Genomic DNA, 23,495 nt, shown 5'->3' with positions numbered 1-23,495 from the left:
GTGCTTTCCGTCTCTCTCAAAATAAATAAATAAATAAAAACTTTACAAAAACAAAAACCTTCCAGTCTTTTCCTAGTGCCTTGGGATAAAGTCTACTCCTAACAGGGCCTTCTCAGAGCTGACCCATGCTTAATCCCCCAGTGGCATTTTCCTCTTGTCCTATTGGCTCAAGAACTTGATGAAGTTATTTTAGGCCTTCAAGTGCTTCATGCTTCCTATCTCTGCATCTTCCAACACACCATCTCTCTACCTCAGACACTCTCTCTAACCTCCCCCCCACCACCCCACATTTCCACCTGATTTACCACCCCTCAGCTTTCAGCTCTCAACCTTGAACGCTTGCCCACAAGTCCCTCCCTGACCTTCCTTCAGAAGTAGCATTTTTACAGCCTGCTCGGATGGCATCTCGTCTTGTATCATATTAATGGCTCCTTCAACACCTGTCTCCCCCAGTGGATGCAAACTCCTGGAGGGGAGCATCACCCATAAATTTATTGCCACCCTACTCCATGACTGAGGTTGACATGGCTAGTGGTGGATACATATTTACTAAAATAAAATGTGGAGATCAGCAGAGATGTAAAATATGGTGGTTGTCTCTACCATGTGAATCAGTTAAAGGAAGAGTATTAACATACTTTAAGCCTTTCAGATGTGCTAGACATTTCTCTAGGGCCATAGAAAACAAAAGAACACGATGAGTTCTCTGAACTCCAGGAGCTGACGATTTCATGGAGGAAATCTATAGGTAAATGGTAATTATAATGCAATATTTTTTTAATGTTTATTTATTTATTTTGAGAGAGAGAAAGCAGGAGAGGGGCAACAAGAGAAGGAGAGAGAGAATCCCAAGCAGGCTCCAAGCCGTTGGCCAGAGCAGGATGCAGGGCTCAATCTAACGAACTGTGAGGCCGTGATCTGAGCCGAAATCAAGAGTCGGACGCTTAACTAAATGGGCCACTCAGGCACCCCGGTAATTATAATGCAGTTCTAAGGTGACTTCAGTAGAGGTCATAAAAGTGCTTATAGTTATGCCTATGAACCCTGGAAGAAGCAATGGTCTAACTGTCTAAAACAATGATTCTCGAAGATTGGCCCAAACTATTCTGTAGCTTTTGATTTTTATTCTTAAGGGCTGCCTGGGATCTTCACCCAGCTCAACTACTTTTTAGCCATGTAATTTGGAGTTAAGTTACCTGACTTACTGTGTCTCAGATTCATAATTCCTACCCACACAAGATTAAGAAATAACGAACTAAAGTATTTAGCTCAGTACTTTTCCACATAGTCAGGGCTCAAAAATGTAAGTTTCATCATCATTATTATCAAGACTTGCTAGTTAGAGTAAGTCTCTGAGAATTAATAAAAGTCAGCATTTGTAGTAAAAATTATCATATTCTGCAGTTTACTAAACACTGTGATTCAGTAGACTGGTTGCTAGGCAATGCTTGTTACTATATCAAAGTTCCTAATGCCCATGCACCCCCACAGGATGGGATGGGATTCCTGCTGTTCTCAGGAGGCACATCTTGTCATCAGTGTTATTCTGACATGGTTATATTTTCTACTGTGGCTCTTTTTGTTCTTTTAGTCAAAAAGTTCAGCTTCCTTGCTATCCACACAGTTTATCATCGCTTGTCTAATTAACTCATGTATTGTTAAGCAGTTGCATTGACAACATTTTGGGGGCTTATAACTTTCTAAAAATTATACCTTAAGATAGATATACAGCACATTTCAAATTTAAGTGATTGTACTCCTATTGGAAACACGAATGGGTAGACAATCCTTCCACCTCCCTTTTCCCTATAAATTTTCATTCCTATTACTGAAATAACTAAATTATTTTACCAAGACAAAAATGAAGTGGACAATGTAGGTGGCCCAAAGGGTCTCTTGCATTTCCTGAATAGATCTGAGTCAAAAATCTTCAAAGTGAGAAATAAATGATTACACATACACACGTACCCCTCCCCAATATGCTTAAAACAGTGTCCAGCACATAGAATGCACTGTATTATTATTATTATTATTATTATTACTATTGTTATTTAGGAAAATATTTTTTGAACTTAAAAAAAATTTTTTAATGCTTATTTATTTTTGAGAGGGAGAGAGAAAGACACAGAGCATGAGCAGGAGAGAGGCAGAGAGAGAGAGACACAGAATCTGAAGCAGGCTCTAGGCCCTGAGCTGTCAGCACAGAGCCCAATGTGGGGCTCAAACTCATGAACAGTGAGATCAAGACCTGAACCGAAGTCGGACGCTTCACCAAACTGAGCCACTCAGGTGCCCCGTGAACTTTTTTTTTTTTTTTAAAACTAATAGTGCCCTTCCAAAGGTGGGCTGAATAAAGACCCCAAAGATAACCAGGTCATAATCCCTGGAGTCTTTGAATATTATCTTATGAGGAAAAAGGGGCTTTGTCAATGGGGTTAAATTAAGGATCTTGTGATGGGGAGAGTATTGTGAATCATCCAGGTGGCCCTAAATGTGATCACAAGTGTCCTTCTAAGAAGAATCAGGGGAGGTTTGTAACAGAGAGAAAGGAGTTAGTGTGAGGGTGACAGAAACAGAGGGAGATTTGAAGATACTAAACTGAAAGCTTTGCAGAGAGACGAAGGGTCCAGGAAGCAAGAGATGCCAGAAGCCACCAGATACTGGAAAAGCCCGGGAAACAGTTCCTTCCCTAGAAACTCCAGAGAAAGCACAGCCCTCTGACACCTTCACTTTAGCCGAGAGAAACTGATTTTGAACTCCTGGCCACCGGAACTGTAAGAGAATACATGCGTGATGTTTTAAACCACCGTGTTGATGGTAATTTGTTATAAAAGCAGGCTTAGGAAACAAATACACGTTATTTTCTTTAAGTTAAATCTTTTTGAAAGGTTGTGTTATATTTTATTACATCTTACCAGAAACAACCACAAAACTTGAAAAATTGATGGAAGCACTATTGAGTTATAAAAAGAAAGTTCAGAACAGGCCTCAAGTTGGAAAACCATCTACTCTTTTTCTCTGTAAAGGTGCTAGAAATCTTTTGGAGAAAAAATTCTCAAATTTTACTAAATACTCTTTGGAGGGGTTAGGCGGAGGAAATCAATGCAACTGGTTATCCAGGAGGCACATACATGTGTGTTTCTGAGATAAGACCAGTTACCTACTCTAGAAGGGTTTGACAGATTGCAAGTATTGCATTTTCTTATTTTTAAAATTCCAGCCTTGTTAAGGTATAATTTATATATAAAACTGCAAGGTATCTACGATGTGAAGTGGAGATTTGAGGGGTGCCTGGGTGGTTCAGTCAGTTAAGTGACCGACTCTTGGTTTTGACTCAGGATCGTGATCTGGCAGTTCTTGAGTTTGAGCCCCGCATCGGGTTCTGTGCCGACAGTGCGGAACCTGCTTGTGATTCTCTCTCTCTTTCCCTCTCTCTCTGCCCCTTCCCTGCTTGCTCTATCTCTCAAAATAAAATAAATAAATAAATAAATAATCTTCAAAACAATTAAAAATAAATTAAAAAAACAAAGCGGGGATTTGATATATGTATACATTGTGATAGGATTCGTCTCCTGCAGTTAATTACCACGTCCATTTACGGACATACTTATCATTTTCTTTCCTTGGTGAAAACTTTTAAGTTTTCTACTCTCAGCAAATTTCAACTTTATGATCACAGTGCTACCAACTATAGTTACCATGCTTGACATTAGATCCTCAGATCTTATTCATCTGATAGCTGAAAGTTTGTCCCCCTTTATGACTTCTCCCTGTTTCCCCACCCCCAGTTTACGTCAACCACTTTTCTATTTTCTTGTAAAATACTTATATTCTATTATAAATGAAAATCATATACATCTAATATCTTCAAACTACTACTGCATCCCATCATCTCATTTGAAACACACAACACTAGACGCAGCAAAGAATGTACCCATTCTGCAGATGAGAAATCCATTTTTACCAAACGCGGAAAAAGGGATGTGATGTGCATCACAGAGCTAGCAAGGAGAGCAGCTGAAAGTCTCCTGCCACTGAAACATTCAAAAAGGAAGGCGCAAAACATGCATGTGTGGCTCCCTCAGCTGAGAATCCTTCCCAGAGCAGAAGAGCACCTGTTCTTACAGTGCATAGGAAGGAAGTGGAAGCACTTGACTGGGAGTGGGGTGGCAGGAGACAGATTTTTACTTCTGTGTTCTGAAGGTTGATGCAAATGAGGGAAAGCCTACAGAGCAGCTGTAAAGCAAAATGGAGCCCTTCAGCTGGGCCACAGAGCCACCCCACTCTTGGATCCCGCCTCCTCCGTCTGCACTCCAGCTGAAAACTGAACTGATGCGTGCCTTTTCTTTGTCCTGAGAAGCGACAGGGAACCAACCTTTATTGGCTGTAGCCGTCTATGCTGACAGCTGGCGTGAGTGTTTTGACTTTGTTCTCAAGGACCAGACCTCAGCACAGCAGCTGTTTGAAAATTCATGTGTGGAACTTGAAATACTAGTTTTGATAACCATTAGCATAGAAGAAAACCACAAAATTGTGAAAAAAAATCCCTTAAGAGAGAAAAGCAGGCAAATGTAGTGTCAAATTACTGCAGGGTCGTGAAAAACAGTGACTGGGAAATGTCAGGGGATTTGGAGAGTACCCCAAAGCTCGGGGCCCTGAACTCTGTTTTACGGTGCGGTGTATAGTGAGTTAAGCACCTGTTCTTTGAAGTCAGATAGTCTGAGTCCGCCTAAATGTTCATTCATCCTAGCAAGATTGATTGTACCTACTGTGTGCCAGTCTCTGCATTCATGGTGCTCACATTCAGGTCGAGAAAGACAGATGACAAACAGATGAACAAGCAGATCTATAATTCCCTCTTCCAGTAAATAGTGCAGTTTTCTATTCCAGCTCCCTGGGAGACGAGTCAGGAAGGTAATGGGGCGCATAGGACAGGGTCTGCTAGCCCATTGTGAGGGCTCCGGCGCTTACTCTGAGTGAGATAGGAACCTATTGGTGGTTTTGAGCAGAGGCGTGATGCAGTCTAATATTTTAAGAGGATCGCTTTGGCTGCTGTGTGGAGAACAAACTGAACAGACCTAGAGCAGAAGGAGGGAGCTCAATTAGGAGACCATCGCACTAATCTGGGTGGAAAGCAATGGTGATTAGGCGGGGAGGCAGCCTGGAGGTGATAAGAAGTGGTTGGAGCCGGGACTTACTTTGATAACTGGTAGAGAACAGGATTTGCTGACAGATTGGGCAGAAGGTGTGAGGAAAAGAAAGACCTGAAAAGTGACTCCAAGGTTTTGCCCTCAGGGATTAGAATAGAGTTGCCATTCATCGAAATGAGGAAGATAGCAGATTGGGGGGAAGGTGGGAGGGGGATCAGAGTTCACTTTGGGATATGGCTCCAGTGACTTTGAGGAGACTGATAGATAGCCAAGCGGAGATATGTCAAGTTAGCAATTGGTCATCACAACCTAGAGTTCAGGGCAGTAGTCCAGGCTGAAAAAAATAATTGCTAAAAGGAAAAATAGGGCAGAATTTAGAAGTAAAGATCGATAAGGGTGGGAGATCCCACTTGTAGATAAGAGAGTTAAAGAAAACCCAAAGTGGTGCTGTTTGAACTGAGACCTGGATGGAAGGAGGGAGAAACCCATGTGTCACCTGAGGGAAGGAGAGTCCAGGTGGAGTAACCAGCGTGTGCTCAGGTGTCAAAGCACAGTGTGCTTGGCTTTTTTTAGCAAGAGCCAGAAGACCAGTGGGGTGATCAAGAGACCACCTGGCAAGGATACAAAATCAGAGAGGTAGGAAGAGATCATATCATGAGTTCAAGTCCTTGCTCAGCCACTTGTTACAAGTTTGACCTTTAACAAATCACTTCTCTAGTTCCATTTTCTTTATAAATAGAGGTAGTAATGGAACCAGCCCAGAGAGGACCTTGAAAGGATTAAATGAGATAATGTTTATAAAGTGCTTAACACAGTGCCGGCAGCCTAGATTACATTTACAGGGTGTTTATACCTTTTTTTTTAATGTCCTACAGTATTTCCTGGAGGTACATAGGTACATCGGTTTGGGGATGAAGAATTTTGTCCCACCTGGAAGTTTAGATTTTGTCGTTGGTGTTTCACTCCTCGGTCTCTGTTCCACTGGTCCGGCTGGCAAAGATGCCTCTCTAGTAGCTCATCCTTGACAACCACAGCCACATATGGCATGTCAGCGTGGACAGGGAAGTCTGGAAGATCCACAGTCATTAACTTGAATGACGAATGGCTGGCTGCATATTCATCTAAACCCTCCAGCTTCTTAGCAGTAACCCTGGCTGTCCCTTCCATAAGGGGCCACACCAGGGCTGGCAAGACATCGAGTTAAGTCATCCCTCACCCACACTGGTTCTCACTAAGCACTCAGCAAGAAACCCAGTCACCTCTGGCCTCAACTGACAATATTAGACTCCACCCAGAGTCAGTGTCCCTGGAAGTTCCTCCTACCCTTCTTCGAACCCTTCCTTTGGTTCTCCTGAGCTGCCATGGGAAGGGGACAGTTAGAACTCAGGTTTGCTATGGTTCAGTAAAAGCTATGCTGGGAAAATGCATTTTCTTTCATCAAATATAATCTAAAAACCCCACTATAATATTCTGGGTATGCCCTGATGCAAAAAGGATACGCAGGAAGAACAGAAATGGTTGAGGAAGGGAGAAAGAAAAGAGCCCAGAGAAAATGAATTTTTATTAAGTCTTACCTAACATTTGAGTCAATCATTCAGGAAGACATCAATCAGATAATATGCTAATGACTATAAGCTAGCCATGGGGTTACCACACATCCTCCACCATGCTTCATTGTGAACCACGGTTGTTATTTGTCAGGAGAGTCTGACCATTGCACTTCCAGCAGTCAGTGAAAGAGAAGTGAAAACGAAGGAGGGTTGAGAACAAGTCAAGAGCATGTGGAGGTTGGGAGAAGCTGAAGGCAAACAACTCTCTGACTGTCAAGGCTAAACAAAGCTAGGCTCCAGTCAAAAGGGTAAGGGCAGGCTTCATTCAATAATAACAATTGTAATAGAAAACGAAGTCCAGCATGAACTGAACTCAACTTGGCTGAAACGAAAGACAGGAGATCTTTTGAAGGCGGGAGGTGTTAAGGGAAAGACACTGAGTGTTGTAAAGGGAGTTGGTCCATGTGACCAGGCCATCCGCGTTCGTTCAATGGTGCTTATCCAGAGAAGAAACCGACTTCTCCTATGTTTATGACAAAAGGCATAAGTCTGAACAAGGTGTGCGCCAGACTGCAGCAGAGAGTGACATTACCTCCTTGAATGTTTCCATTTCAAACAGACAGCTCTCAAGTCCTTGAAAAAAACCAGTTCCCAGTGGCAGAAGATTCATGTCTCAAAGGGGTAGAGAGAGGATTTATAATTAAAGTTGTCGAAAGTAACTGTTGTGTGAGGAACTTCAGTGGGCTGTCTGCCTATTACCAGTTTGGCCTGGAGCAAATGGTGAATTCTTTTGGCAGCACTGAACTTTCTCAAGCAGGCAGGCATCTTCAGGGGGACTACAGTCATCCTAGGGATGTAGCCTTGAGCTGTTAGATACTATGCCACTGTGTGTTCAAGTCTCTTCATGTGTGTGTGTGCGTGTGTGTGTGTGTGTTTGCATGCCTAGAAGGCCAGGCAGGTGTGGGGAAGGAGGAAGTCTGTAGTTTTTATAGACCGAGTTTGAGGCTTAGTCCAGAAGTGAGCTCAGAGGAGCCTGACTCGACTTTGGTCAAGGTTTTTACTGTGATCCAGCCACAGAAAGTTTTCAAATGCCTTGATTTCTATCTCCTTAGGCCTATAGTTTTAGTCAATGGCTTTGTGAGGACATAAATGGATACTAAGCAGAAGGAAGAGATTAATCAAAAAGGGGAAAATGAGATGTGGGAAAAGAGGAACTTGCAGAAAGGCCCTCCGGCAGCTGGCCGGTTCTGTTGGGTGTGTGCTTTCAAGTCGGACTAAGTGATGAAATCTTGACTCCTTTTTGCAGCCTTTCCAGATCTGAGACTTTCCAGTAGATCTTTCAGTCTTTCACTCTACAGGGGAACAGAGCATAGTTCAGATAGATAGGGCGGCTCTAGTGCCCTCAAACAGTAATCCAAAGACTGGTGGACCCCCTGGAGTTTTGGCAATGGTTCTCCTAGACAGCTTTAGTTCCTTCCATTTCCCCCCCTTCTCACAGCTAAGAAAACTTGCTGAATATCAAACTGTCTCCATAAGTTCAAGGATTGTGGCATGGCCCAGGCTAAGGCACTGGAGGCCAGAACTGGAGCTGACCTGAGGCCACAATTAGGTCAGAAAGAAGTGAGCAAGAGCCCCATTCAAAACAAAGTCTGGGTAAAGAAAGCACGGAAGGAGGAACAGACAGCTGGGAAAATGGAAAAGATCTCCCTGGGTCTACTGTGTTGGAAGAAGAGGCATGGGATATGCCTAAGAGCCCGGAGGCTGGGAAGGAAGACTTTCTTTAAAAACCCAACAGCTGGGGGGCGCCTGGGTGGCTCAGTCGGTTAAGCGTCTGACTTCAGGTCATGTTCTCACAGTTTGAGCGCCGCATTGGATCTGTGCTGACAGCAGGCGTGGAGCCTGCTTTGGACTCTGTGTCTCCCTCTCTCTCTGCCCCTCCCCCACTTGAGCCTTCTCTCTCTCTTTCTCCCTCCCTCCCCACTCCGTCCCTCTCTCTTTCAAAATAAATAAACATAAAAAAAAAAAAAGAACTCAACAGTAATCAAAGAGCTATTTGAAAGAAAAGCGGGATATTATCCAGTAAACTTTCTGAGTAACAAAACTTAGTCCTGCATGGATTTTTTTTTTTTTTTGACTCAGATTGCAGTTTTCATCCTCACTAAAATATACACAATGTCAACACAAACCAGTACAGTCCCTTCTGAATCACTATTTCCCAAAGTGACTTCCAAGGGATTCTAGTTGAGTGGAACACATCTAGGCACTACAGAATTTTCAAAGGTTCATGTGCATTGCGAATCTCTAGATAGAAGATAGACATGGTCTGCAATCTTCCCAAACTCTTTCTGAGATGTACTAGGAACTGTCAATCTAGAATTGTCAGAGGGCAAAAATTAAGCAAGAGCATTTATATGAGATCAAAGAATTGCAATTCAGGGTACGTAGATTTGGGTAGCAACCCAAATAGTGTTCCATTAGGGAGCAAAAGTCAGAGGTTTTTTTAAAGAAAAAGGAAATGCTCGTATACATTGTTTACAAAGAATTTTTGGTTGGTATTGGTGGCAGAAAGCTAATCTTGACTAAATATAATTGGTTGCCAAGGCTATCACTAAGCAAAATCTCTTACTGCAGCAAGTTATAGGTGTTCGGGTTGAGTCCTTGGAATATTTGTGGTTTGGGCCAGTTCAAAAGTTCACGGATCTACCAGTGAGAGTTTGCATAAGGCCCATCTCCTAATGACCACCCCACTCTATTTTAAAACCCCTAGACATAAATGACCTCATTTCATTTCACCTTTCAACGAACAAAGAACTAAGTACCTAGAATTAATATTCCAAGGATCACTTCTGAAGAAGTGATTATATGCATGTATAATCTCCCATTATCATCCTGTATTTTATATCCTTTCAATGAAGGCAGTGTTCTAATTCACTGCAGTATGGAGAAACAGCCTCCTGAGAAAAATGTTGTAAAATATTTTCATCAATAAATTATTCCTTATGTATTAATTAGGATATGGGTTTAGTTGCTGTGATTGAAACCCAAGTTTATCTTTCTCTTGTGTAACAGTGTAGAGCTGGTGTGGCAGGGACACCAGCTATCTCAATGCTTAGCTATCTCTAGGACATTACCACTTATTGTCTCAGATGAACAGCATGTCCACATTCCAGAGAGCAGGTTGGAGGAAAAGGATTTAAAGACATGTCCTAGAAATAGGACACACTATTTCTCCGAATATCCTGTTGGCCAGTACTTGGTCTCTTGGGGGTTCTATTGCTGTAAAATAAGGGAATATTTCAATTATCTATTGCTATGTAAGAAACTACTCCAACACTCAGTGGCTTAAAACACAACAACTTTTTATTATCGCTCACAACCCTAAATTGAACGGGTGATTCTTCTGCTATTTGCCCATGTAATTGCAGTCAGACAATGGCCACAACTATAATGTCCAGCATGGCTTACTCATATCTGTGGTGCCCTGGCAGGGATAGCTGGAAGGCTGACTTCAGCTGACAAGCAGGGACAGCTGGACCTTTCTCTCCTAGTGTAGATTCAAGATCTCTCCCTTTCTACAAGGCCTTACCATGTGGTCTCTCCAGCAGAGCAGCCAAACTTCTTAAATGGCCACTCAGGGCCCCTCAAAGTGCAAAATTTTAAGTTCCAGACCTTCCTAAGGCATCGGCCCAGAACTGGTGCAGTATCACCTCTAGTAACATTCTGTGGGTTACAACAAGTCATGGGCCCACCACAGATTCCAGGGGAGTAGAATGATAAGGGCATGGATATTGGGAGGCATGGTTCATTGGAGGTCACCACTGGAAGTGGTTGAGGGCATTAGCTTTCTAGGGCTGCCAAAACAAAGTACCACAAACTGCATGACTTAGAAAACAAAAACTTGGGCACCTGGGTGGCTCAATCCGCTGTGTCCAGCTCTGGATTTCAGCTCACGTCATGATCTCACAGTACATGAGTTTGAGCCCTACATCAGTGCCAGAGACCAGCTCCAGCAACCAGGGGTTCCCAAAGGATGAACGGCATCGGCGAAAAAGTGAAAATAGTGTGGACCCTACTTGGAATTCTCTCTCTCTCTCTCTCTCTCTCTACGCCTCTCTCTCTCTCTCAAAGTAAATAAATAAACATTAAAAAGAAAATTAGGAAAAAAAAACCTACTGTCTCATGGCTCTGGAGACTAAAAGTCCAAAATCAAGATGTCAACCAGGTTGGCTCCCTCCTAGGGCTCTGAGGGGAGGCTCTGTTCCAGGCATCTCTCCTTGGCTTGTGGTTGACTGTCTCCTCCCTAGCTCTCTTCATATCATCTTCCTCTGTATTTGTCTCCATGCACAAATCTCCACTCTTCCTAAGAGGACCAGTCATCAGATTAGGGCCCACTCTAATGACCTCATTTAAACTTGATTATCTCTGTAATGACCCTATCTCCAAATAAGCTCACATTCTGAGATCAGGATTCCCCCATATGAATTTGGGGGAGGGCACACTTCAACCCACAGCACCGAAGAATAACTAACGGTTTTTGCCATACTCCATAATACATTAATAGTCTACCTCCCTAACAATGTGTTCATAATTATTTCCTCTTTGCATTGCTCTTTCTGTTATTTCTTGAAAAAAGAAGTCAGCCATTTGAATGTCTTCTCTATTTTTTGCAGTGTATGGTATATTATTATAAATCAAGATTGTCACTGCCACATAAAGTCAACGTCTCAAAAAAGGCAGGAATATCCGATTCTTACTTTGTTTCATCTTTTCTGTTAAACTCATCCTCAGTTTGGAAGGGAGTAAGAGAACTTTTTTTTAAGATTGTATTTTTAAGTAATCTCTACACCCAATACGGGGCTCAAACTCACAACCCCAAGATCAAGAGTCACATGCCCACTGAGCAGCTGGGCACCTCAAGAGTGAGAGAAAATATTAACCTTAAAAAAGGTGATAAATTTAAGAGAAAACCTCTAAATCAATCTTGTGCCCCAAAGGAATTAAGTTTCATCATTCTGAAAGAACATGTAGAATGTAGAATAAATTATCCTGTTGCTATAGTTACTTGATTATATCAGGTCCACTTGAGCCAGTCACAGTGGGTGATGTGTCCGAAAGCAACATAATCTAACTCCAAAAGTGAAGGTAGTTAACTTCTTGGGAGAGTGTCTTTGGTATAAGTACTTTTGAAAGCAAATGAGCAATAATCTGTTCAGCTACAGCATATGTTTTTATAACATAAATTAGCTTTTTTTTAATGTTTTTTGTTTGTTTATTTTGAGAGAGAGAGAGAGAGAGTGAGCAAGCAGGGCAGAAGGAGAGGGAGAGAGAGAATCCTAAGCAGGTTCCTCACTGTAAGCATGGAGCCTGACGTGGGGCTCAAACCCATGAACCATGAGATCATGCCCTGAGTCAAAATGAAGAGTTGGATTTAACTGACTGAGCCACTCAGGCACCCCTAACACACATTAGCTCTTACATGATTGATAAATAGAATAATGATGTCAGTATAATGAGAGAGTGATGTTGGGTCATACACAATTTTTCCTAAACAAAGAAAGCTGAAAGAGTGGAAATAGCATTGATAACTTTTTAGAAGAAAGACAAAAATGCTCAGATCAACAGTTGCACACAAGCCAGAGTCTTTTCAGCCCCATCAAACAAACAAATGATATCAGTGCCCACATCCTCCCTTCTTCCCCTGAGAGGGACATCCCCATCTTTGCATAGGTCTGGGGTTGTGACAGGTTACACTTCCTGTGTCCACCCTAAAGAAAGCCACCTTGCTTCAGAGCTTCACTTTTAGCTGCACTTTGATGGTGTTTTGGTGCATTTTAAATATCTCCCTTAGGTAGCCTCTAGCCTTGAAGATCTACCTTCCTGGGTTGTTCATAGAACAATCTATGTAGCCAGACCAAACCTATATCAGAATAGGCTGAAGGTCAGGCCTGGAACAGGAGTGACTGAGGAGAGAAAGTTATTGTTTTTGTTACTGCTCTGGATATAAAGCTACATAGACTTTGAGTGATCTGCCCCAACCCACTTTTTCCCATAAGTGCCATTATTTGGGGAGCATGACTTTTCAGAAAATAAGATTTCTCATGAATGACTATATCTACTGCTATACGCAAAATTGGCAATTCTTTTTGTTAAATGTTTTTATTATGTATTTTTGAAAGAGAAACAGAGTGCAAGCAGGGGAGGGGCAGAGAGAAGAGGGAGACACAGAACCCGAAGCAGGCTCCAAGCTCCGAGCTGTCAGCACAGAGCCCAATGCGGGGCTCGAACTCAACGAACCTCGAGATCATGACCTGAGCCGAAGTCGGACGCTTAACTGACTGAGCCACCCAGATGCCCCCCAAAATGACAATTCTACTAAAATTGCAATTGTATTTTGTATATGCCCCAGCATGTCTGCTTTTCAGAATGTATCTTTGAAAACTACTCTTATGTATACACAGGAAATATCTATGAAGACGGCCACTGAAGCATTGTTTGAAAGGGTATCAAATGTGGCAGGTAGGCTAACTGTCCACCTCCCACTGGGGAAGTGCTTAAATAAAATGTAGTATAGACATACCATAGAATATTACACAATTTATTTTAACACAGCAGTAATATATGTAGACCTAGAAGGAGCTCTAAGACATAGTGTTGTGTAAAACAAAATAAAAAAACAAAAATAAAGCACACATAAAAATATTATGTATTTTCCACAGTTGCTTGTATACATATGTATATGTGTATGGACATATGTATGTGGGTTTATGCGTGTGTGTATATATACATACACACACATACACATGCATACATACAAATACAGGAGATAAAAGATCTGGAAGAACACAGTTATCTCTAAGGTGGAAAAGAATCAAAATTTGAAGATGTGGAGTGGTTCAGGGATGGTTTGGCTTCCTTATAGTTCAATTTTTTTGGCAAGGAGACTATATTCTTATATACATTTGTTAATGTTTATTTATTTTTGAGAGAGAGAGAGAGAGAGTCTGAGGAGGGGAGGGGCAGAGAGAGCCAGAGACACAGAATTTGAAGCAGGCTCCAGGCTCTGAGCTGTCAGCACAGAGCCCAACACGGGACTCGAACTCACAGACTGTGAGATCATGACCTGAGCTGAAGTCGGACACTTACCGACTGAGCCACCCAGGCGCCTCTCTTTTTTAATACTTTTAATAAAAATCCAAAGTTAAAAGGGAAGAGATGGAGCAGAATCCAGTGGCTAAAAGCACAAAGTTAGGGGCCAGATTGTGAGTTTGAGACTCAGATTCATAATGTTCTGCCCATGTGACCTTGAGCTGTATAGCTTCTCTGTGCCTTTGTTTCCTCAACAATAAAGTAGGAAAAGTAACTGTGCCTACCTTATAAGATTATTATAGAATTAAATTATTTTTAAAACACTTTAAAAAAATAACTGGTGCACATTAAACATGTTTGTGAGTTATTTTTTTAAGTATTTAAAATAATAGGCCAATTTTTTTTTTTCAAAATATAAAGAATACAGGAAAATAATACAGGATCTGTTGAGTGAGAGTCCTTGATATACAGTCATTGGGGGAGGGATAGGACATCACCACTCATGATGAGCTAAACATCCTCTCATGTTTGACTTGTTCTTTTATTTCCTTCCAACCCCTTCCTCCTACCTGAATTTCCCTTTCTTGCCTTCTCCTATGGAGAGGGGTCTTTCCCCTACCTGGGCTCCTTTACTTCGATATCTCCACTCAGTATTACAAAGGCCTGGTAGCCAAGGAACAAGCAAAGGACCTTCAGTAGGATAGAGGGGAGGGGAGGTATTGTAAATATATTTCAAGTTCTTTTTTCACCTTTTTTCACCTTTGACACACTGGCAATCTTGTCTTTTCCAAGTGTGGTTGGCAGATGCCTCAATGCCGAAGGTACCAGAGCTGTTAATGGAGCTTCTGCAAATGCCAGAAGAAGCAATAGAAGTAAGTTCTTTCTAAGTCCTACCAACCTGCTGGGTGTGGTCACTGGAGTGCACAGAGAAATGTGGGGGGAAAACAGAGCAGCCAGCTGAACTTCAGATGCACTCCACAGCCTTGTCCCAAGCAGGCTGCCATGCCTATCATCTGTCTCTCCATCCCTCTCCTTCCTCCTCCCTTCTCCACCCCCCCCCTTCTCTTCCTTTCTCTCTCTGTCATCTCCACCAGCCTGATGGAAGGAGAAAGGGCACCAGGGGGCCTCCTCTACAGCAGCTGTTTGTAAAGAACAGGAGGATCCCTCTCCTGTCCCATCCTGTGTCCAAGTGAAGGTGATGTGCCTCAAATCCCTCCTGTCTGTTGCAAGGGGGTGAGCAAAGCAGGGTAAGAACACTGAGATGGAGAGAAAAGCCTGTTTTAGACCCTGCCTTACATTCCAACCCTTCCAGAGCACTGGTCCACTGGAAACAAACTAGCCATTGCCAGCAGTGTTCAGAAGCCATTTAGTTTAATCCTTCATGTGTTATTTTTTCCTGATTTTTAGAGAATAATCTCACCTTATTTTGCATAATTATATTTTACTACAGTACTTTTATATTTACAGGATATTAAGCTAATTTTTAGTCAGAAAATACTATATATATTTTAAGTGTTTATTTATTTTTGAGAGAGAGAGAGAGAGCAGGGAAGGGGCAGAGAGAGGGAGACAAAGGATCTGAAGTGGGTTCCCCACTGAAAGCAAAGAGCCTGATGTGAGGCTTGAACTCATGAATCATGAGATCATGACCTGAGCCGAAGTCTGATGCTTAACTGAGTCACCCAGAAAATACTATCTGTTTTTTTAAGTTTATTTTGAGAGAGAGAGGTAAGGAGGGAGGAGCAGAGAGAGGCGGAGAGAGAGAGAATCCCAAGCAAGCTCTGCTCTGAGCCCATTTCTGGGCTCTATCTCACAAACCACGAGATCACGGCGTGAGCCAAAATCAGACACCTAACTGACTGAGCCACCCAGATACCCTTGCTAGAAAATACTATTAATCTTAAGTATTATTTATGGTTTAACTTAATGGGGTACTTACTCTTTAACTTTTGTATGCAATCTGATTATCCTTACCAGTTTATTTAAAATGTTTATCTATTTTCACACTGGAAACAGAAAATGTCTTTAGAAAGGAACCGATACCAGTCACACTCTAAAACTGGGGATATACCATCTGTATACGAGTTGGTCTTAAACAGTCTCTTTCGTAATTCAAAGATTACCATAGTGATCTCAGTGAACACCTAACTATAGTTAGATGGGACACACTGAATGCTGTGTTTTGAACCATCTGGGTCACTTAAGACACTCTCAATCAAGCATCCCCGAAGGAGAGACATGGAAACCATTCAAATGATTTTGCCATTTTGTTCCCAAGATCATTAATTCTCCATCTGGAGAGTGGTCTACATGTCCAGGCCAACCCTGTAACATAACAGGCTGGAGGTCGGTCCTGTAGAAGGGGTGGGCTGAGGAGAGAAACAGGCAGCAACATCAAAACAAAAATGGGGATGCGTATTCTTGATGATGGGTCTTTAGGTCATTGGCTTTTCAAGGCTGTCAAGCCAAGGACCTCACTCTTGAGATTGTCAAAGTGGCGAGGGACCTGAGCTGGCCCTGGAAGAGGTGTCTAGCATCCACAGCCATCATAGCTGACAATTTCTTCAAAGTTAAAGAGTCTTAGAAAGACTAGCAATTCATAAAGGAGAAGCATGAATGAATTTCTTTATATTTTATTTTTTAAAAAGATAGCTACCCTTACACTAGTTGTCTTCTCTTATGAGTCGTCAGTGTTCTGATAATTACAGGTAATTTTTTTTTAATCTAAGAACTAGTACTGAAAATGGGCTTAAGTACAAACCCAACTCGTCAGTTTATAGGGATAAATACTTCATAAATATTTCATTCGGCTTTATCTTCTTAAACTAGCCTTTTTGCCATATTCATAAATCTTAATTTAAAGAATCCTCTAAGCAGATGGTGAAATAGAGATGTATTTATTTAATGGGCCCTATCATTGGGCTTCAAGGTTTGGAGCACAAATAAAGAGTCCCCAAAACATAATTTCTCTGAGCTAATCAGGTTTATTTTTGTTGCGTGTGCTACATATCATGGATACTCCCCTTGTCAAGATGCTGGTTGGTGACCTTTAGCTTGGGCAAGTCACAGCACTCTATAACACCCATTACTGAAGCCTTGATATGTTCTTCAGAAATATCACAACAAGGGCAAGGCAACTCTCACCTTCCCACCCCTCCACCCCAACCCCAAAGGGGAAATGAAAGAGGAACACATACCCTGATGGAGTGGAGAAGGACCAGAGAGTATATGCGTGGCCCTAAATGCAAATAGCTGTGTGTGCTGTGCAGTGACTGGCTTCAAATCAGTGTCCTAAAAACAAGGTATCTGTTCCCTCTCTTGGTTACTCAAGGCCAAGCAGTAAATATACTTCCCAAACAAGATACCTGCCATTTCACCGAATTACAGTAACAGCTAACATTTCCTAAGCTTTTCCTAGGTGCCAAACACTGTTCACAGCATGCTATACGAGTCTCAAGAGAGGTTAAATAATTTGCCTAAGCTAGCCCAGCTCATAAGTGGTCTGGCTAGGATGTGAACGCCAGCACTGTGACTGTAGAACCAGATGCTTTTACTCTTTATATTCTCCCTCATTTAACTTCTCTTTACCTCAATGCCTTCAAAACGATAATAACAATACCTTATTATAAGGATGCTGTAAGGAAAATAAATAAATAAAACACCTGACACACTTTCTAGTACAGGGTAAAAGCTCAATGAGTGTTAATTGCCAAGAACAGTAGATAATTTGCCCAAAGTCACAGGAGTAGGTAGCTGAACCAGGACCCCAGCCCGTGAGCCTACTCCTGGAGTTCATTCTTCACACTGCCCACCCTGCCACTCCCAGCCAGTGACATCACGGGTGGAGTGCCCAGCACCCCACCTGGCACGAAACAAACACTCAGGAAATGTCATTTGTGTCCCTCTCCCACATCTCCCTCCTCCTCACTGAGGGATGAAACATGCATAGCACAGAAACACTCTTATTTAAGCTAATGACCAATCTTGAAAAGAGAAGCCTGATTCAAATTCCACCTCATACTTCCTTTCTCATGCTTACATAGATGACAAAAAGTACATGCGATATAAGTCACAATTTTTTATTTTTTTAATTAATTAATTAATTCACTCATTCATTCATTTTTGAGAGAGAGAGAGAGCGCGCAAGTAGAGGAGGGGCAGAGGGAGGAGAGAGCGAATCCCACATAGGCTCCATGCCCAGTGCAGGGCTCGATCTCACGACTGTGAGATCGTGACCTCAGCTGAAATCAAGAGTCAGACAGTCAACCAACTGAGCCACCCAGGAGCCCCAGAAGACACAATTTTTAAAAATATATTGTATATTTGGCTTCATCTTGCTTCCCTATTGTCACCTTGCTTTGCTGTATTAAAACTACCAGGATGGGGGCGCCTCGGTGGCTCAGTTGGTTGGGCGTCTGACTTCAGCTCGGGTCATGATCTCACAGTCTGTGAGTTCGAACCGCGCGTTGGGCTTTGTGCTGACAGCTCAGAGCCTGGAGCCAGCTTCAGATTCTGTGTCTCCCCCTTTCTCTGCCCCTCCCCTGCTCATGTTCTGTCTCTCTCTGTCTCAAAAATAAATAAAAACATTTTAAAAAATTAAAAAAGAAAACTACCGGGATGGAATGTATCCCTAGTTAGTCATGATGCATCATCTGCCTCGTGTCAAACAGAACGCTTAGATTACTCATATACTCACATTTAACTATATTAGACACACTGCACATTTCATTGTGAAATGACAGCATCTACTGTAAGCATGAACATTCAAGTTTTAGTTTTGAAGGAAGTTAGTAACCATGTAATAAGTATTTAGCAATTTAATAGTGTACTTCTAGATTTTTCTCCTTCCACATATTGTGGAAGACAATCACCTGACTCTATCTTCTGATTTTCTCCCTGTGCTGGAGTCATCTTTAAAATCATAAGAAGGCACCTGGGTGGCTCAGTCAGTTGAGCATCCAACTCCTGATATTGGCTCAGGTCATAATCCCAGGGTCGGGGGATTGAGCCCCGTGTCAGGTCCCCCATGTTGAGTGTGGAGTGTGGAGCCTGTTTGAGATTCTCTCTCCCTCTGCCCCTCTCCCCAGCTCACACATTCTCTCTCAAAAACAAATCAAATAAAACCAAATCATAAGGAAATCACTCTAGCCTTCTTGGCTTATCTATGTTGTGAATCGAACTTTAACTACATCCACAGAAAATTTTTAGCAGCTCAAAGTCTCCAGGAGAAAAATAGCACATGGTTCTATTCTTCACCACTCTCTTATCTCTTGTCCCTCCTGCACTGCCGCCTCCCTAGGTCAGTCGGGAAACATCTCTGGAGTTGTAATGATTTTCCTGGTGTCCACCAACCCCAGCACACCTGGACACCCCTTGCTGTCATATTTTAAGAATATTCATCTAGTGTAAAACCTGTTATCCGGTACTCCTTAGCACCCAAACACTTTGTTTCAGGCATTGCACATACACCCATACGTACTGTAGACCCTTTGACCTCTTGAGAGGAGAGGCCATTTTGTTGATGTTTGCATACACAGAGGCTATCCTGGCCCAGCATGTGGTAAACACCTATAAAATTCTTTGAATCGTGAAAATATCCAGAGCCATGCGGCTCAGTATTGGTATTATGTTTATGAAACACAGTCCAGTTAGCAAAAGTAACGAAAAATAAATTGTATTTTTTACTCAAATATCTTGTAGGACATTAAAAGAAATCCAAACACGTTATCCACAGCAACACTTATTGAAACTCCCATTCTTCTCTTATTTGCTCTTTTCTCACCCACAGCTGCTCCAGTGCAGCTGTCCTTAAGGCCCTTTCCAGAAGAAGACACTCTGTCCACCTTCCAAGTACCCACTGTTTTTTTCTACTTCCTCAATAATTTACTACATGGATGGATTTTGCCTCCAGTCCATCAAGAAGAAATCTTTCCATAGACAGGGAAACTGGGTTGAAAATGATAGAATTTGGGGCGTCTGGGTGGATCAGTCAGCTAAGCGTCTGACTTCAGCTCAGGTCATGATCTCACACTCTTGAGTTCGAGCCCTGCATCAGGCTCTGACAGCCTGGAACCTGGAGCCTAGAGCCTTGAGCCTGCTTTGAGTTCTGTGTCTCCCTCTCTCTCTCTGCCCCTCCCCCACTTGTGGTCTCCCTCGCGCGCGCGCTCTCTCTCTCTCTCTCTCTCAAAAATAAGCATTAATTTTTTTTAAAGAAAATGATAGAATTTTTATTAGGGTCCTGAAGAAGGGAGGAAATGTATAAACCCTCCTCCATTCCTAATTTTATCCCAACACAGTTATAATAATAAAAGAATTTCACTATCAATTCAAGTGAGGAAGAGGGGGAGGGGAATGGAGATAAATCATTGTTCTTATAAATTCCCCAGTTACCAGTGCTTCTGAAATCCCATCATATTCTATTTCCATTTAAATTTATACATAATATGATATGTATTCATACGCATATGTATGACTGATACATGTAGCCTATGCAATAGAAAGTTTTTGTAGGTCTCAACTACAAAAGTTCTTTCATGTATGCATTTTCTTTGAAATCTTGCAGCCATTTAAATTTGGTATCATTGGCCAATTTAAAATGTAAGACGACAAAATCATACTTTAAGTTAACCTACCCAAAGTCATACCTTAAATCAAGTGTCCTTTCACTATGCTTTGGCCTGTGGCTTTCATCCCATTGGTATGCTTATTTTAACTCTCTCTATTGAAACAAAACTAATGTTACAGGTATTGTGTCTTATCTTTTACACCTATTATGCTAATAAGTACTTCTTGAATTCTTAAGTATAATTAATCCTCAGGATTTGTGTACTATTCTACAGTATATCTGCCTACTTGAATACTGAATGCACCCTTTTACCCTGTTAATTCATTTTAACATGGATTAACATCTTTTCGGAAGTAAACTACATTGTGTTAAAGATGGAAAAGAATATCTCAGTAAAGAGTCATTTGTTCTCTTTGTATCAGTGGGAGAAAAATAGGAAAATCAGTCATGGTGTGCTAGCTGAATGAACATCTGAAATGTTCTAAACTTGCCCATCAAACTGACCAATTTCCTGGTTGATGAGAAGTGCTTTGTGGAAGCTAGAAAGGTATTGATATTTCACAGACCCTTTACAAATAGCTGGTGTGGTTAGTGAACTTCTTTAGCTGTGACTACTAAATACCAAACAAGAAGTCAATGTGGTCAAATGTTTTAAGCCAACTCAATGAAAAATATCAATCAAGCCAGTTATTTATTTGAATCAATTTGTTGTCAGATTAACAAGAAGGAGTTTGTCAAAATAGCTGATCCACATGCAAACTGAAAAAGTTGTTTGAAAAAGATTATCTCATTTACAACAAATATCCTTCTGTAAGTTGTTGACATTATTTTCAGGGTAAATATGGGGTTTGGCTAACATATATACTTTAAGCTTCATTAAAAGGCAGAAAGTTGACTTCATTCAGTTTTAGGAATAAAACCTCATTTTATGAAGTATTAATTTTTAAAAAGAATACCAGATATACTATTTGAATTGTTCATGGGGTCTGATTACCTGGACTATATTTCATTAGATCAGTCTAACTTTTAGATACTATTGAATGCAGTGACTATTGACAGATAATTTTTTTCTAAGCCAGGAGACTATATTAGACTGAACTCAGTGCTATTCAAGTTTACAAGATGTTCTAGAGGGGGGAAAAACTATGATTTATTTAATTATAAAAAGTAGAAATTTACCAAAGTCGTCGCTGTCCTTTCTTATTCTCTAACAAAGTATGCAAATGTTCCAGTTCTCAAACACTAAACATGTTGCAAATGCTGAAAAATGCCTGCCATACACAAAATTCATTTGTCAGGGAAAGAAATCTAACTTCCCCAATTCACATTAAGATTTTCCAAATTCATACAACTCAAATTCAACATTCAATTTGCTATAAATTCACAAGTTGCCTGGTTGACACCATTCAAAACAAAGTATCTTCATTACGCTCACATGATATAGTAGGTCAGACAGCAATTTTTTGTAGGGTGCAAAGTAATGCTTCTTTTTTTTTTTTTTTTTTTCTTTTTTTTTTTTTTTTTTTTTTTTTTATTTTTGGGACAGAGAGAGACAGAGCATGAACGGGGGAGGGGCAGAGAGAGAGGGAGACACAGAATCGGAAACAGGCTCCAGGCTCCGAGCCATCAGCCCAGAGCCTGACGCGGGGCTCGAACTCACGGACCGCGAGATCGTGACCTGGCTGAAGTCGGACGCTTAACCGACTGCGCCACCCAGGCGCCCCTAAAGTAATGCTTCTATCTGTGCTTTATTTAAATACAATATTCTCTCATATATGCGTGCTTTAAGTTGGGCATATCATTGAAGTTGGCCATTGTCGAGGGAAGTCATTTTAAACAGAGGAAGGACCCAGTGGTTTGCTCTAGGTTTCTTCCCCTTGATTTTGCAACACTTATCTCTGGCTGCCAACTGGCCTATTTCACCACCGCCCTCCCCACGCATCCTCCCTGCCAGCTGCATCTTGGAGCTTTCCAGGGACCAGAGCCCACTGGAATAGTCAGGTTGGGTTACATTTTTTATTCTTTAGAGTTAAGAATGCTTTCCTTGAAAGAAGGTGTGCCCCAGATTTTAGAGCTAGCCCTAAACATACTCTGGGAGAAAAAGCCTCCTTTTTTGGAGCCAATATTTGCATTACTAAGTTTTGTTAGGAGTCTGATCTTTTTGGACAAAACACAGGAAATTCTTTTCATGCTGAAAATGGAATCTTTGCCTTATTTGCTATTTTCCACATAAGACCTCTACTACCTGTCTACCTCTTCCCTGTTTCCTGTGTTAAATATGTACTTAGTACACAGTAATTACAGGGACAGGTTCCAAATCTGTTTTGCAAATGTCCAAGTTTTCAAAAATTATGATAAAACATACTTTCTTCATAAAATTCAGTGTAGTAAAATTTTAAATTTACTACCCTCAGGGACATACTGTAATCTCAATTTCAAGAAGAGAACAATGAAAGTTAAAGGCAATATAGGCTTAGATGTCAGGCCACTGGTTATGCTCAGCGCTAGCTAAGAGTTAATTTTCTCTGACACTTGGCTTCAGCAGGAAGACAAATCACTGCTTATCCTGTGCCTTCAGATCAAAACAGTAAACTTAAAATGCCTGAGGAGAAGAATGAGCAGTGTGTTTACACATCTATCAGCCAAACAAGATTGTGAATTCCAGGAGAGCAGACTCTGTGTCTTGCTTCCTGTGTGTAGTACTCAGCCTGCCTGAAAGTAAGGGGCAATAAATGGATGAGTGAGTGACCATTTACCCAGCTCTTGGGGTAAAGACCTCTCGCTTTCCCACTGTATTCTTACTGCTCCTACTGCAAAGGGGTCCTTGGAGTTTGCTTCCAGAAAGCAAACAGACAGGCAAGCAGGCAGGCACCTTTGTGCACTAAACCCTGAGTGAGGAATAATATCTAATATCGTATGTACAGAGTCCACCTCTAGTCCCAAGTCCAGTTTTCTCCAACTACCAGTTTAGCGAGGAGAAAGTTCTGGTTGCTGTGAACAGATATCAGACTTGTTAGACACATTATCAAATTTGAACTGTTCAATTCCAAATGTATTTTTTAAAATGCCTGTGTGCCAGGAACTGTGCCAACTGGTTAGGAGACAAAAGTGAGTTATGAGAGAGAGAGAGGAGAAATTGAGAGA

Source organism: Panthera onca, chromosome B1 (assembly GCF_046562875.1).
Source record: "Panthera onca isolate mPanOnc1 chromosome B1, mPanOnc1 haplotype 2, whole genome shotgun sequence".
Lineage (NCBI taxonomy): Eukaryota > Metazoa > Chordata > Mammalia > Carnivora > Felidae > Panthera > Panthera onca.
This window is presented reverse-complemented; position numbering follows the sequence as displayed.